The sequence below is a fragment of the Neolamprologus brichardi genome, chromosome 13 (genome assembly GCF_056152115.1).
Source record: "Neolamprologus brichardi isolate AB-2024 chromosome 13, ASM5615211v1, whole genome shotgun sequence".
NCBI lineage: Eukaryota > Metazoa > Chordata > Actinopteri > Cichliformes > Cichlidae > Neolamprologus > Neolamprologus brichardi.
In genome coordinates, this window is record NC_142116.1 from 31324721 (window position 1) to 31341544 (window position 16824).

General features: G+C 41.8%; 1 pseudogene; it reads left to right on the plus strand.

The window, feature by feature from the left end:
- Positions 1–9739: 9739 nt before the first annotated feature.
- LOC118455354 (uncharacterized) lies at positions 9740–11695 on the plus strand (annotated as a pseudogene).
- The last annotated feature ends 5129 nt before the right edge of the window (positions 11696–16824 follow it).

Below are 16824 nucleotides of genomic sequence, written 5' to 3' on the forward strand. Positions count from 1 at the left end.
GCTGAAGAAGAACTGGCTGTGTCCCAATTCAGGGGCTGCAGCCTTGCAGGACGCGGCTTTTGCGGTTTATGTGGGCCGCGTCCTCGAAGTGCGAGTGCATGTAGTGCATGTAGTGCGAGGCTTGTGAAATGGGACGGTCTAGCTTTCGTTGCGTTGCTCAGGTTGCCTAGCAACCATGATCCCAACTGCTAGAAATGTTTCATACAGCTTTGTTTGACAGAAATGAAGGGGAACATTTTTTGTTCATCTGTTTGTTGAGCTTTGTTTGAATTGATAAGTATCTGAGGCTGAGACCACGGGACTGTAAAAACATGATTGTTGGGCTTCATTTCTGTACTGAACAGTCATTTCAAGATTAGCTGGTATGACAATTAGCTAATGTTGTTCATGAGACTACACAGTAAAAAAGGGAGTGTCAGTATTTCAGAGTAAACTTGTTTTAACCTAGATAAACTATTTACAACTCTATGAGGAGTAAACCAGCTCTAACATCAGAGTTAAAAGTCAGTGTAAAGTTCTTTTGACACATAGTGAAGATTTAACTCAGAGTCTCAGAGTGACGCTGAAAAACTAGTTCATGCATTTATTACTTCCAGGCTGGACGACTGTAATTCATTATTATCAGGATGTCCTAAAAACTCCCTGAAAAGCCTTCAGCTAATCCAAAATGCTGCAGCAAGAGTACTGACAGGGACTAGAAAGAGAGAGCAGATTTCTCCTGTTTTGGCTTCCTGTTAAATCCAGAATTCAAAATCCTGCTCCTCACATACAAGGTCTTAAATAATCAGGCCCCATCTTATCTTAATGACCTTGTAGTACCATATCACCCTATTAGAGCACTTCGCTCTCACACTGCAGGCCTACTTGTTGTTCCTAGAGTATTTAAAAGTAGAATGGGAGGGAGAGCCTTCAGTTTTCAGGCCCCTCTTCTGTGGAACCAGCTTCCAGTTTGGATTCAGGAGACAGACACTATCTCTACTTTCAAGATTAGGCTTCAAACTTTCCTTTTTGCTAAAGCATATAGTTAGGGCTGGACCAGGTGACCCTGAATCCTCCCTTAGTTATGCTGCAATAGACGTAGGCTGCCGCTCTTTATAGTTTCACTGATGTCGAGTGAGGACATGTTAGCAGCATTTACCCATAGGTTTAATGATATTGTCGAGTAGCTACATGCTAACAGTTGCTAAACGTTCAGATGTCATTATCTTCTCAATGAGTTAATATGAACCTAAACATGTTAACTATGTATTTCTTCTAAATGCTGCCAAGATAATATAATTGTCACATGTCTAATGCCATAGTTTTAACAACTGAATTAGCGTTTATTAGTAAGCTAATAATTGCTAATTAGCTTCCGTAAGCGAACAAACTTTCAGAAAACGTGGGTAACATTACCATAAAATTAACTCTACTGATTTATATTCTTTTAAGCAAATGCCAAAGGCATACACTACTTTAGATTCACGCTTATTATTTAGTAACTAATATGCATGTTGTTTTCATTAACTGATGCTAATGACATGTTATTGTATATCACTTGTTCACAGAAATAAAGTGAACTGCAAAGCAGACCAATACTTGATAAGTAGGCTAAAGTCATCAAACAATATTAGATGTTAGTCACACTTGGCCCATTCGCAGTAACACTGGCTGATAAAGGATCTTTGTTAGCAGCAGAAGTATGTTAGGCTGCCTGACCTAACATTCGATGCTTTCATTAAAGAAGGTTAGAATATCAGGATAAAAAAATATATCAATTTTTACTTGTTCAATATACCAACTTCATTATAAAACCATATTCTAACGTTGATAATTGTTTTTACTTTGACAATGAATCAGAATTACCTATATGCTTCAGCTTAATGTCATCAGCACCATTTGACCCTGTAACGTTTCTTTTCTTTTACCTTATTTCAGCCTAAAATGTAACATACTAGAAGGCAGACAGCTATGAAGGTGTTTGAGCAGTCGCACACAGAAGTAGATGCAGAGGTATTGGAAGAAATAGTGAAGGGGTCACCGAGTCATGCTGAGCAATGAACAACTTGGTAATCACTCACCATTCACGTACGTAAATATGTTTATATTAAATTTAAAGGTTGAGATTAGAGCATTAACAGTTACATTTAATGCTTCTGCTTTGGTCATGTTCGTTAATGCACAGGTTCATCTCTATCATCATCATCATCTTCAGCATCTGATGATACAGTCATTCTAAACTTCACAATGTGTGACCCTCCTGAAGAAGCAGCTGCCACCAAAGGAAGACAATCTAAAAGGCCATCCCATATAAACTATAAAGCAAAAGGTGTGGGTAGTGGACATTGTTAAGTCTAATCTGGATGTTTGATGTGAAGTGTTTTATGTAATTGTTCTCTAGTCTTTTTTAAGGTTTAAAAATTTCTGACTTTATATTTTATGTCCATTTAAGCTGATTGAAAAAATCTTAACAACAAAGCCCGGCGGTGAACACATCATACAAGAGTACGCAAAAACCAAATCTCTGACAGATGCAACCAGAAGACAGATGGTAAACATACTTGCGGCCGAGATGACAGAAGCACATGGGTAAGAATCATAAATTTAGGCTATAAAGAAACATTTTTAGTATTGTATTATTTTTAATTGTGATGTTCAATGCCAATTGAGGGACGGTCATCATTGAATTTATACATTAGGGGCAGGGGATTGGTGCAAGACCCATATTCACAACTTGGATATGTAAGTAAAGGGGACTTTGCAACATTAAAAACATAATTGCTATCAGAAAATTTGACAACATTGTCATTCTGCATGTATTTAATTACATAGGAACATTACTACAATCCGGATTCAGGATTCAGGATACCTTGCATGGTGGTTGAAGACCATTCAAAGAAAAGCTGCAAGGAAAGAAGTTCACATATCATTTAAACGATAGTAAATTGTAAGCAGGTGTCAAATAGTTTTTTCTTTAGTTGGTGGGCCAGGCCATGGTCGATCCAGACCGTTCAGAATGGTATGACTATGACTGTTTTTAATTGCCATTGTTGGTTATTTAGGTAATTCTGTCAATTGAATGTATTTTTGGAATAATTCTTTGTTTATTTGTCTGTAGGGCTGGGACAGTAACATGTCTGCTATCTTGCTGCTGCTACATCTGCTACCACCATCAGCACAAGGGCGAAAGAGACCAGGAAAGATGTCTGCATCTCAAGCTCATCACATTCCTAACAGTATGTTTAAAATACCATCACCTCCATTTTCATGTACAGTGAGGTGATCTAATCTACTGTCAGAGCATAGTCACTAAATACTGCTGTTTAACCCTTTAAGACCTACCATAGAACCAAGTCCGCCAGAGCTTATATTATATTTTTACATGTTTTAGAGCCATTTTTGGGAGCATTTCAAGTTACTAAACATCAATACAACCATTACAGCCTAAATTTTAATAATATGTCTGCATTAAGTGCATAGTAATTACATAAATTGCAAAAAAGTGCAATAAACTACAAAATAATTTAAAATCGTTTTTGTTTTTTTTTAACATATATTTCTAGTTAGAGAAATTTAAGAGGCTTATCCCTCAAAACTGTAAATACAAAAAAGTTGCACAAAATAGTTTCCCACCACAGGAAATTTATTTTGAGTGTCTTCATAGTTTTATTTTTGAAATACACCAATTTTCATATACTGCAGGAAAAACAAAAATAAATATTATAGTGCAAATTTGCAAAAAAGCAGCATATGCATCAAAATAAACTATTTCCAGCAGTGCAATATGAGTCCTAAGCATCCCAGAAACGACACAGAAAGTCATAAAGTCAAAGATAACTTTTAAAAACACCAGTATAGGCTCATTGAGGCCCTGATGATAAAAAAAAACTACATTTCCGCAAAAATGACGTCACTTCCGGTTTCGGGCAGGTCATGGCGGACATGCGATAGTTCGCGCTGACGTCTATTCCAACGTAGGAAGTGTTATGAACAGCTGATCGGATCAGCAAAGTGTGTTTCTGGAATATTATGTTTTTGTTGCTGCAAGTGCTTTTTATGCAGTTTTTGCAAAGCTATATGTGGAAGGAAACTGTGACCGAGGACAAGCTGATGGCATAAGATGTAAGTACAACTCCTCCGGCTTCATATGCAAAAAAAAATATTGCGCTAGCTCACGTGGTTGCAGTGCTACCGGGATTTAAAAATAGTTACGCAAAACGGAGTGTGCCCGCTCCGACCGGCTTTAAAAGGTTAATGTGTTGTTGTAGGCTGGAACCAGTGTACAGCAGCATCTAGACAACATCACCCGAAGCTGTCAGTCCTACATTCTTGCTCAGGGACCCACAAGAAGCAGCATTCATGGCTTCTTCATTGTAATTGACAAGCACGCACTTCCATGTAAAGTGGCAGGTTCAGTAGGAGCCCTTGATGAACTCTTTAAGGCCCATCTTTGGTGTATCATGCCGTTCATCCCTGACCAACTTTTTCACTTTTCTGCAAACAACTTTTTACAACATTGATATTGTGGAAACGTCATATTGCTTTCTCATCATAGTACTGTATGCTACTGTGAATTGTAAGGGTTTGTTACGTTAATCAAATGACACTGAAATGAGATATAATAAATGCTGTTACTGTAACCTGTATGTTTGTTGTTATTTCCATAATGTTGTGTTAATGTCTTGTTCTAAATTTTGACACTAAATTGAGTAGAATTAACACTGAAAATTAACACTGACCAAAGAGCAAATTTTACTCTAATTTTGAGTGGGACCGAATGCTATCTGAAACAGAGTTAAAATCAACTCTGTAAGTGTAAAATTGACACTCATGATTTGGCTGCTTAACGGAGGCAGGTGAGGACCCAAATGCAAACTCACGGAGACACGAGGAATAAACTCAAAATCACTACTTTACTGTAGGAGTAAAGGGAAAACAGAGAACTAAACAAAAACTGGGAAACGATTAACTGAAACGCGAGGAAACACAGCCATGAGGGAGAACGCGACATGGAATGGAGGGAGATGCGGACATAAATACACAAAAGGATAATGAGGGACATGGGAGCACACGGGGAACACAGCTGACACAGATAATCATAACAAGACAGGGCAGGAGCAAACATGACACATACTGACGGGAGGCAGTCAGAGTAAAACAGGAAGTACACAGAGGCGCAGACAGGAGGGGAAGCAAGCGGGGAGAGCACAGACATAACGGGCTGGGAAAACATGGAATAAAACACAACGAGGAGGCATGGGGACTCACAGGTATGAGTCCCCCTATCAGTCCTTCACAAACAGGGAACAGTCTGTCTATTCTCTCCATCTGTCAGCTGCTGCTGGCTCTTCCTCCTCCTCTTCCTCACACACTGCTGAGTTTGTCCTGGTGGATCATCAGGGGTGCAAAGCCTCATGGATGATGTGCAGCAGTGGGTCCCTCAGTCTGTCCTCACTCTGGACACTTGCAGTCGTCACACATGGAAATCAAATGTGTGATAAGCTGCAGGATTCAAACACAAGTGTAACTTATAAACACATGTTCATACTTTTATTACACAACAAACAACATTCTCAGGTGTATACACTGCTACAGAACAGCAACACCCTCCTCCCCTCTGGGAGGCGCTACAGGAGCCTCCAGACTACGACCATCAGGTACCAGTACAGCTTCTTTCCTTCAGCTGTCAGACTCCTGAACTCCGCCTCCTGACATCTGACCCACATTAAACTGACCGAACATACACACACTCACAGCCACCCATAACTGAACACACACACAATGGACAAAACAAACAAATGGCTGACTGTACCATCATACATAAAATAATAAGATTGAACCATTGAACTTACAACTGGCACTTTTTATAGCTACTGTATAATTTATCCACATATCTCACTGATCTCAACGGCATTACTGTAAATTCTGTATAGACAATCATACTGTACAATACAATAATTATAGTTTTGCAGCTGTTTACAGCTGTTTACTTGCAATTGTATATCTACAATCTGTATAGTTTTCATATTTGTAACCATATGTATAACCTGTTCATAGCCTGTACATAGTTTGTACACTCACTAAAGCTATAGCCTGTACATACTTATAGTATATAAGTGTGTATATTGTAACATTCCTATAATAGATCTATATTCTGTAATATACCTATATTATTGCTAAAGCACTTTCTGGATGGATGTAAACTGCATTTCATTGCCTTGTACTTGTGACATGTGCAATGACAATAAAGTTGAATTCTATTCTATTCTATTCTATTCAAAAGAGAAGGAGTATTTTGCGTTTCTGTTATTACGAGTGCTAAACAAGAAGAGGTAGATGGTACAGTTCAAACATGTGTGACTCCTGTGATTAAAGCATTAACGCGTGAACCGTCAGCTCCTGGGGAAATAAAGTGGCGACGTTCAATCAGAGACTCCTTGTATTCTTAAAAACACAAAGCAGAGTCGAGCTGTCTGTTTGGGCTGACCCGTTGCAGTGGGAAGCTCCTGTGATCCTGCGACTGCAACACTCCATCTATTTCCTCGAAGGTGGAAAAGGTCCTGGCATTTTCCGTGTTCTTTAGAGACATTGAGGTGGGATTCCGTGCTTTCTTTTTGGGGAGTGAACAAAAAGAGAGAGAAACATTGCTGAACCATGGCAGATTTTCCCAGTTTTGGCAGGGGAAGGGGGACAGTTGGTTTTACCCCACTGCATTCATTTGGCAGGGGCAGAACAAGGTGGCTGACAGCCCCAGTTTCATCCACACCTAAGCCTGTCCTTGCCGAGTTAAATGTAAACCCTATTGATGGGAACTGTGATGCTCTAAATAACGCTAGATCAGAAACTGATCCCACAAAAGAAAACCTTTATGGAGAGATTGCAACACAAATTGGGTTTTCCATTGGGGAAAGCATTGCCTCTTGTATTGAATCTCACTTTGGTTATTTGAGGTCTTAAATCAGTACTTAAAGCAGATGAACATCTTTTACTTGCTAGCAAGGGAGGCCCCTCAGAAAGCACTCTGAATCCTACCGCAGACTGACCCCAAATCCGGCCTCCGCTTGCTGCCTTTTATTGGAAAACAGTTCACACATCACAGCAAAAGCACCTCCCGCCGTAAAACCCCCAAATGGTTCTAAGACAAGGCACTATATGTGTGTATGTCTAAACATCTGTATGCATGTGCAAGAATGTGTGTATGTGTCATGTGTGTGTGTGTGTGTGTGTGTGTGTGTGTGTGTGTGTGTGTGTGTCTGTATGCATGACTTCCTGCTTCACCAAAAGGATCATGAAAGCAGGAAGCAACATCACAGGAAACAAATCTTCCAGATAAACTGTATCTGCAATAAAACCTCCCCCAGCACAGAGTGGCTGGAGAGGTGGTCAGAGACAAAGGAATGTCTTGATTCTATAGATTGAAATATGACCTTACAAATTTAAGAAACACAATGACAACATTCAACAATTAGACTTAACATTCCCCCCTTTTTGTCATTGTAAACTTAAAATTCAACTGCATGCATGTTGCACCCTTGTTTTTGACAGTGTTGTCACAAACAAGGATGCAGTGGACTCAAGAGCAGACTCAGTTGCTCGAACTATGTTCAATTTATTAAAAGGAAAAGGTACTTAAACAAGACTGGGTCTAACAGAAATTATTCGCAGGAACTGAGGTAGGCCCGAGGGCGGCGAAACGGACGTTGAACACAAGGAGAACACGGGCGGGAACTTCTGCAAACACAGGAGAAAGGTTTTACTGAATGGGAAACAATTAACGGGCAGAGGTGAGGGGTACTTGTGGAGAGTCTTGTGCTTACTTGAAAACACCAGCTATTAGGCGGGGAGGGGGTTGCCGTGGGAGCATCCCAGGGATGGTTGACAGTGTGGGGAAGCTGGTCCAGGTTCCAAGGTGTCCAGGGGAGCTGAAGTACGGGCTGGAGGGCAGGCTGAGGAGAAGGTGAGTGTGGGAGGACTGCTACGGACCGGTTTGACCTGAGAGACGTGAAACGTTGGGTGGATGTGCCAGGAAGCCGGAAGCTTGAGTCGGACTGCCGAGGGACTGATGACAGCAGCGATCTCGAGGGGCCAATGTAACGGGGTGCCAATTTCCGAGAAAGCGACCTTAAGGGAATGTCCTTAGCACAGAGCCAAACCCTTTGTCTAGGTTGATAAGCCGGGGCAACAGAGCGGCGGCGATCCGCATAGTCCCATTGACGGTCGACAGTCTTGAGGAGCACCTGTCGAACCTTCTGCCACACCCGCCGGCAGCGTCGAAGGTGGTGCTGGACAGAGGGAACGGCCAGTTCCGTCTCATTCTCTGGGAACAACGGTGGCTGATAACCTAGTGAGGGTGACAAACCTGTCGCTGAGGATGTGAGAGAATTATGGGCGTATTCCACCCAAGGTAACTGAGACGACCAGGTAGCCGGATTCTGTGAAATTACACAGCGAAGAGCGGATTGTAATTCCTGGTTCAGACGTTCAGTCTGACCATTCGTTTGAGCATGAAAAACGGAACTCAGGTTAACCTTGGCACATAGGGCCGAACAGAAGGTTTTCCACACTTGAGAGATGAACTGGGGCCCCCGTCAGAAATTTCTGTGGGTATGCCATGACGTCGGAACACATGGTCTGTAAGAATCTGGGTGGTCTCAGTAGCTGCTGGTAACTTTTCTAGGGCTATGAAAGCCCAGAAATCAGATGTAGCCGTCCTCTCTACACTCTTTATGGACCTTTTCATTGTATTTTTTTATCCTTTTAGTTGTATGCTCATCTAATGGCTGTGCACTGATTACATACGACAGGCAAACACTTTTAAATCTAAGACTCTCTCATTCCTCTCGGCCTGATCCTTGCTGGAACCTGGGTGACGCCACCGCGCCCCGACCGGACCCTCCGGTCGGACCCTCCGACCGGACCCTCCGACCGGACCCTCCGACCGGACCCTCCGACCGGACCCTCCGACCGGACCCTCCGACCGGCTTCCTCCACCTACCTATTCCGAATCTACACAAGAAACGCTATAGGAAACGCGGTAGAAGGAGCGGCCGTCGCGTTTGCCTCAGGGTCTACTTTAAAGCCAGAGCCACAGGCTACCCACATGCCAGCCTGGATATTTTATCTTCTTTCCCTCCTTCCCAGGAGCGCTCTGATGCTAAGATGCTCACCCACCGTTGGATCTGCTCGGCCGACCACGAAGTCTACCCTGCGATTCCTGTGGCATGTTTTCCTGCTCGGGTTTGGATAACATCGCTCCGATGCGGGGTTTGCCGAAGCAACCTAAGTGTCCTACGACGCACCACCCGTGGCGACTTAGCCCCTAGGACACGGATGGCATTGCTTACTGTCAGGTCGCTGGTCAATAAGACCTTTCTCTTAAATGACTTCCTCTCCTCTAATGGGATTGATGCTTTATTCCTGACTGAAACCTGGATTCGTCCTGGTGAGTTCATCCCTTTTACCGAACTTCTTCCATCAGACGGTGTCGCTTTTAGCTCACCAAGGCTTACTGGTAGGGGTGGCGGCGTAGCCTCGGTCTTTAAAAATTCTTATGCAGTTCGGCAGCTACCCTCACCTACCTACTCTAGCTTTGAAGTCCAATTATTGGAGATGACTGCCTCCACGACCACACTCTGCGTGGTGGTTTATCGACCAGGCATGGAGCGCTGCTCAGTGCTCTAAATATGTACAGGGGTGAAATTTTTACTTATCCCTTGTACCTGCAACAAAAGCTGGCCAATAGACATATCACTTTTTTTGTATGGATGTTACCTGCAAGTATTGGCCATATCTTGAAAGAGTAACAAAAAGCTGTCCAGAGCTCCAGCACCTTCTTAGCATGAAGCCATTTCTTTCAGTCTTTCATGCTAAAGCCCACGATTTCAAATGTGAGGTATGAAATTCTGACTTTAATCACTTTATCTGAACACTTGCACATCAACATTTTGTGTAATTTGTATTTTATCTGTGTGTGTATGTGCATCTGTGTGTGTTTTTTGAAATGGAGTGGAGCATATCAAGATGGGGCTGGTTTGACTCTAGGGGAGGAGGTGGAGCAGTGTAATGCCTTTTTTTTTAGCAGGTGAGATGCTGCACTAGTTATATTTAAGTGTCTAATTATGATGAAAGTGGTAACATTACGTTTTCTGTGTGTGCAGGACGGAGGGACATGCTAACTCTTATGGTCATGCGCTGGAATCAACAAAAGCTAGACCAGTTGGCCACCTCTCTGACCCATCGATATCAGAAGGTAATGATATTGGTACTTTATTTCTAGATGCTTACTCCTCTGTGTTCTAATTATTTTGAGTAAACATGTTGTGGCGGAGGTGTGGTCCCGGGCGCGGCTGCAGGGGAGGAGTGGTGTGGTGAGCTCAACGGGGCGGTGCTGGAGACGCAGGTGAGAACAGCTGATGGCGTTTTGGACTGATGATGGTTTCCTTCCCTTTTATAGTGAGACGGGAGAGGAGCGGAGGAGGGCTCAGCTGAGACCGACAGCTGTCAGACTGTGGTCGGTCATAACAAAGGAAACAATAAATAAACGTGGCATCTGGAGACAAAGACCTGGGTATGTGTGTACCTGTGTGTAGTGCATTTCACACATGTGTTTAGTGTTTTTTTGTTTGTTTGTTTGTATGTTTTTTAATCTCAAATTGACAATGTAGGCCACAAAAGCTCTTCTAACCCAGCTTCAGAACCTGGAGTCCTTAAAAGTCCAATTAGCAGTGACTGACAGTGAACTGGATGAATGGGTCAGTGATGTAAAGGAGTGGGCAGAGTGAGCAAAAACTGATTTAAAAATGTGATGCAATTGCACAATGACTTTATGTAAGTGCAGCTGTCTTATTTCTTCTAAGCAGCAACAACAAGGACAAGCAATGTTGATCCTTTAGTGAGCAGAGTTGAAGTGCTCATAGCGAGCATAAAGAGATCCAGCGTCTTTATAAAGACACCGATGGAAACAAAGCCCGTGCCAAGATTCGTCGCAAGATCAGAGAAGAGAAAGGAATCTTGACTTCTGCTGTGGAAAAATACAACAGAATGGTTCCAGACAAAGAAACTCTGTGCTTGGAAGAGATTCTGTCTGGTGACACAGCTTGGCCGTGGCAGCGAGCACACAGCGGTACAAATATGTTGTCTACTTTCAGCATATCTGACATAGAATGAAACCCTAAGCTTCAGGTGTTAACCTAAAATCACTTACGACTTCAGACGTTCTTTGTGAATTGATTTATAATTTTGTTATAAATGCATTTCAGACTCTGTCAGCCTTACAACAAAGAGAAGGGCATTCGATATCATCATGGCAATAAGAAGACTCGAGGAGGAAAAGAAGATTCTTGTTAGAGAGATGGACCATCACTGGAAATCTCTTTCAAAATATGATGATGCCCTGAAAGAGCTGTCCGGCCTGTTTTCCAGTGAGATATTTAACAGTATGTATTTAAGTAATGCATAGAAAACACTGACTGTTTCTGAATGCAGTAAAGCAGACTAAATTATATGTTCTATTTTTAAGGTTCGCATTGTGGCCTAAGTGAGTTTGAGAGGTCTACAGAGCATCATCCTCAGAAAACGACATAATGTGAAACATAACAAGCTGCATGCAAGACAGTGTTTTATGCAAGTTTTGTCAGGAGCAGAGAACATTAACCTTGATCATACTTCCGATGATGACTTTTACAGTGACCCTGAATTTTCTGATTAAAGTCGGTAATTAATATCTGTAATATATCAGTTTGTCTTCCTACCTGGTAGGTTTATTGCTGGGGACCCAAATTTTTTCATGTCTGCCATAGACCAGTCACTGACAGTGCTTTCCCAAGACTTCATCACATCAATGCATATAGTTTTTTACAAAGACAGCTGGCACATTTTAATTTAATGTCATTCGTAGAGCCTGTTACACTGTCTTTAAACATGCATTTAACAGTAGACTGGTATCAGAGGGAGAAAAATGTACTTTTTACATTTTTGTCATGTTCAGTTACTGTGATATATTTTTGGCTCACAGAATTTACAAGACATATTGAAATGTGGTTGATAGAACTTTGTAAGCAAATTTCAAGTATTCTTGTCACAGGTGATATTTTTCATTCTTGAGTATTTTGATGTACATGTTAAGTATATTTTCATGGTATGAATCATTAGTATCAACAGTATCAATAATGTTAGAGTGCATTAGTAGTACTTATTTTTAACATAACCATGCTACAGTACAGTAGGCAGTTCAGCTGATTATGTCACAACAACCCTGATCCACAAATTAACTTTTGGATATTTAACTTTCTTTGTTTAGTTCCAGTTGTACAGCGATGTGCTCAACCATATTTTTTCAAATTTACTGTCTTAATTGATCCAGTGGTTACCAGGCCTACAGTGTGTTGGGGTGGACCAACATCATTGTCATTTTATCCCCACCGAATTTCCTGAAATTGTCTGTATCACTGTAGTTTTTTTTTTTTTTTTGAGATTACCAATGAACACAATCAAATAAAGCTGAAAAATAACTGTCAGTTTGATGTTTTCATGCAGTTTCAATGGATCATTTTGTCACCACAGTTAAAATTTAGCAACATTTATGTTTCCATGACAAAGACATAAAACACATTTCTGTTTAATATAGTTATGACTGTAGACTTGATATGTAACAACTGAAAATGACTGCAAATTATGTAAGTAATTTGTGTAAAAGAACGTAGAAATCTATTTTTAAAAAAAACAATTTCCTATTATGCAACCCTTTCAACACTACAGCCCACACCAGATCAAATTTAGCTATTTGTGACACATACAGCACATAAATTTATTCCACAAAAGGACTAGATGGATGGCCAATATGAGCAAAGACAGTCTGGAAACTTCATCAGGAGGACAAATTGTTGTGTGCATGAACTTCACGGTGTCTTTTGGTCTTTTATCAAAAGCTATTTGCCATTTTTTTAGTTTCTTTTAAAGTTCTTGGTTAGGTTTAGGGATTAAAGACCAAATCCAAATTATAATATTAAAATATTGTGATACATCATCAGTAGTGGGCCTTGGATTCATTGGGTGTTTTGGCCCTTACCAGTAGACACCCTCATAAACCCTGCCAGGGTTGATCAGGCCCAGGGGTGTGTCACTGGTTGATGTGAAATTGTTATTTCTCTTCTACTTTTTTCTGTTTAGTTTTCTACAATTTATTTTCTCCTATCAATTCACTGCAAAACGAGAAGTAATATTTATCTCTTTAGTACTTAAAGAGCCTCACTTCTTAAAGAGATAGAAAAGGTGAAAGAGAAAAGTAAGAGAAGAGAGATAAGATAGAGAGGAGAGCTGGAAGTGGGGCATCTGATCTGGCATCCCATACCTCCCTGCCCGGATCGGGCTGTAACCTCTACCTCTCCACTGCCTCCCACAAACAGGAAAAAGAGGTGAGGGTGGAAGAGCAGCACGTTTTTACATTCCTCCCTTATGTTTCACTCCATGAGGTTAACTGCACAGGAGGCCTTGAGACAGCTGTATCAGTCAACAAGGCTTCTGGTTTATCACAGTACAAATTATAGTGTTAGGTTTTCTACCCTTTTGATGCCCTCTGCTTAGGTAGCTCCACCACGGTTTGACCAGTTCTGGGCATGTGTGTCGCAGCTAGCTGACTGCCCAAGTGATCTCAGCCCTCTTTAACTACAGCCAGTGGTTGGCCCACTCAGCAGTGTTAACTAATTTTCTTATAGCCTGCCACAGCACCTGTCCTCTGGCTCCAATCTCTTTAAGCAGTTTTGCTGTTGTACTGGCCCCTAACCCTAAATTTTAGTTCATGTCGTATCTCTCTACAGAAATAGCTTCCCTTTGTCCTGTGATGGCCAGTATTGGTTAGTGTTGGGAAGCATTCATGTAACAGTGTTTTGCAGGTTACCTCTGTGGTGGCCATCTTGTTTTCCCGGTAAAGAGGAAGCCTGCCTCAATTGCAGCTCTTTTATAGGCCATTCTGTATTAAGAAGGCGTGGTCATTAGGGTATTTAAAGTGAGCAGGAAATGGATTGGGAGCCATTTTGAGAAGTTGCTGTCTGCATGTGCATGATGTTGGCAAGAGACAATAAAACAATTACTTTAATTAAGATAGAGTGAAGTCTGATGTTTCCTTCACCGCCCCTCACTGCATAACAGTTGGTGTCAGAAGTGGGATTTGGTTACGCCTGTGAATGAGGGACAGAACACGCTGGATGAGGGGTGTAGGACGTGGAAGAAACCGTGGGACAAGGAAAAACCCCCTTGCTGACATGGAAGAAAGAGAAGGTGGACAAACAATTGAGCCAGGTCCACCACCTGAAGGAGCAATGGCTGATGAGGATGATTTTGAACCAGTAGTACGACCTAAGCAGACTGCCGTTGGTGTCGTGAGTAAAGAACTTTCTGAACCGGATATCTTTGATGAAATTAGAGAATTTATGCGGCATTCCAAAAGAACAGAAGCAATACTGTTTGAACAGATAAAACAACTGAGTTACAATATACCAAGGTTGCAACATGCTGTACATTCTGAACTTCAGCCTTCTGTCCAGAGTGACATTTCTACAGCAGCTGTTTGTCCAAAGCAAGAGGCTGGGCAACTGCCTCCACTATCAGCTGTGCAGCCACCTCACGGAGCCACTGAGCACCAAGCTGAGCTGCCTTCTCCATCTCAACCTCTGCTTGTACAGTCTCAAATGCATGTCGTTCAACCTGCTCCAGTGCAGAGAGCAGAAATACATCGTGGGGGTGAGCCAAGAATACCTGACTTCAGGGAAGGTGAGGATCCTGAAAGTTTTTTTGTACGATTTGAATGCATAGCTAAAACGTGGGGATGGCCGCAAGTTGAATGGGCAGCTAGAGTGGTCACATTATTGACTGGAAAAGCCCTTGAAGCTTATGCTGGCATGGATGAAGAACAGTCTGACTCTTATGAGACCATTAAAGCTGCAGTGTTATCCAAGTTTAATGTAACAGAGGAGACCTACAGATACCGGTTCCGGAGCACCAGTGTACCAGTGGGAGAGAGTGTGCGTGAAACCTACAATCGGATAAAGGGACTCTATAAGCGATGGATGCGTCCTGACAGTCGGAGCAAAGAAGAGATTGGCGAAACCATTATTTTGGAACAGTTTCTTCGCGTGCTGCAGTCAGACGTCCGCACCTGGGTGAAAGAGAACAACCCAAAGACAGGAGAGGAAGCTGCAGATCTGGCTGAACGTTACCTAGCTGCTCATCGTGAACCTTCTAAGTCAAAGATGACTGTGGGGCGACCAAGGTTTGGGGAGGTAAAACCTCCAGGGGTGACTAGTGTTGAAAGCTTGGACACTAGGGGTGGTAAGAAGCCTATACATTGCAGTCAAAGGTACAACCTCATTTGCTATTACTGTCAGCAGCCTGGTCATAAAGCTTCTTTATGTCCCCTAAGAAAACCAAAGTCAGTAGAGTTGTGTGTAGTTCCCTCCACAGGTCTTGAAGGGGAACTTACTGGTGATGGTTTAGTGCCACATAAACATGTGGTAGATGTTTCAATAAATGGCCGAACAGTAAAGGCCCTTGCTGACACTGGTAGCTCACAAACCTTGGTTAAATCTTCTATGTTGAGCAATGTATTACCTGACTTTAACAAACCTGTAAATATTACTTGTGTTCATGGGTGTCAAAAAGATTATCCAACAGCAGATGTCACTATTGAACTTGAGGGCCAAGCATTTATGTTAACTGTAGGAGTGTTGGATCAGTTAGCATATGATGTCATTCTGGGAGAAGACTTACCAATCTTAGACAGTTTGGTTCACAATAACTCTGAAGCCTATTCCTGTGCTGTTGTCACTCGTTCAATGAAAAGGGGTTTAGAACCACTGCCTGATGTAGATGAAGACTTATTTGAAGGAGGGAGTAAACTCAGGAAAACAAAACGACAACGTAGGCAGGAGAAAAATAAAAACAGTGGTAGGGCAAAACTTCCGGAACCAACCTTACCAATATCTCCACCTATTGATCTTCAGTGGGAGTTTCCCAATAATTTTAGAGAAAGACAGGAAAATGATTTATCTTTAAAACCTCTCTTTAAGAAAGCATGCAACATGGATGATGGAAAAGAAAATGATGTAGGGCTTAAAAGTGTAACTGGAGAACCTTTCATAATAAAGGATAAACTTCTGTATCTAGCAGACATGGAGAAACCCAGACTTGTTGTACCAAAAGAGTACCGATCAGTAATCCTGCATTTGGGCCACACTCTAACCATGGTCAGGACATTTAGGACAGGCAAAGACTTATAATCATGTTGCTCAACGTTTTTACTGGCCAGGATTGTACAAAGATGTGGTTGACTACTGCAAAACATGTCATGAATGTCAGAAAGTGGCTCCTACCAAAATTTCAGGCCGAGCCCCGTTGCAAACATTACCAATAATGGATGTACCTTATGAGAGAATAGCTATGGATATCATAGGTCCTTTACCTAAGAGCAGTAGTGGTCATAAATATGCGTTAGTCATTTGTGATTATGCCACAAGATATCCGGATGTTTATCCACTGCGTTCTCTGCAGGTCAAACACATTGTTCGATGCTTAGTAGACCTTTTTTCCAGAGTTGGCATTCCAAAGGAAATCCTGACAGATCAGGGTACCAGTTTTATGTCACATTTGATAAAGTCTCTTTATGACCAACTTGGTGTAAAAGGTATTCGAACTACTCCCTACCATCCAGAAACAGATGGTCTGGTGGAACGATTTAATGGTACATTAAAGCAAATGTTGAGAAAGTTTGTTGATGATACTGGCAAAGGTTGGGATAAATGGTTGCTTTTTCTGTTATTTGCATACAGAGAAGTACCACAGGCTTCAACTGGT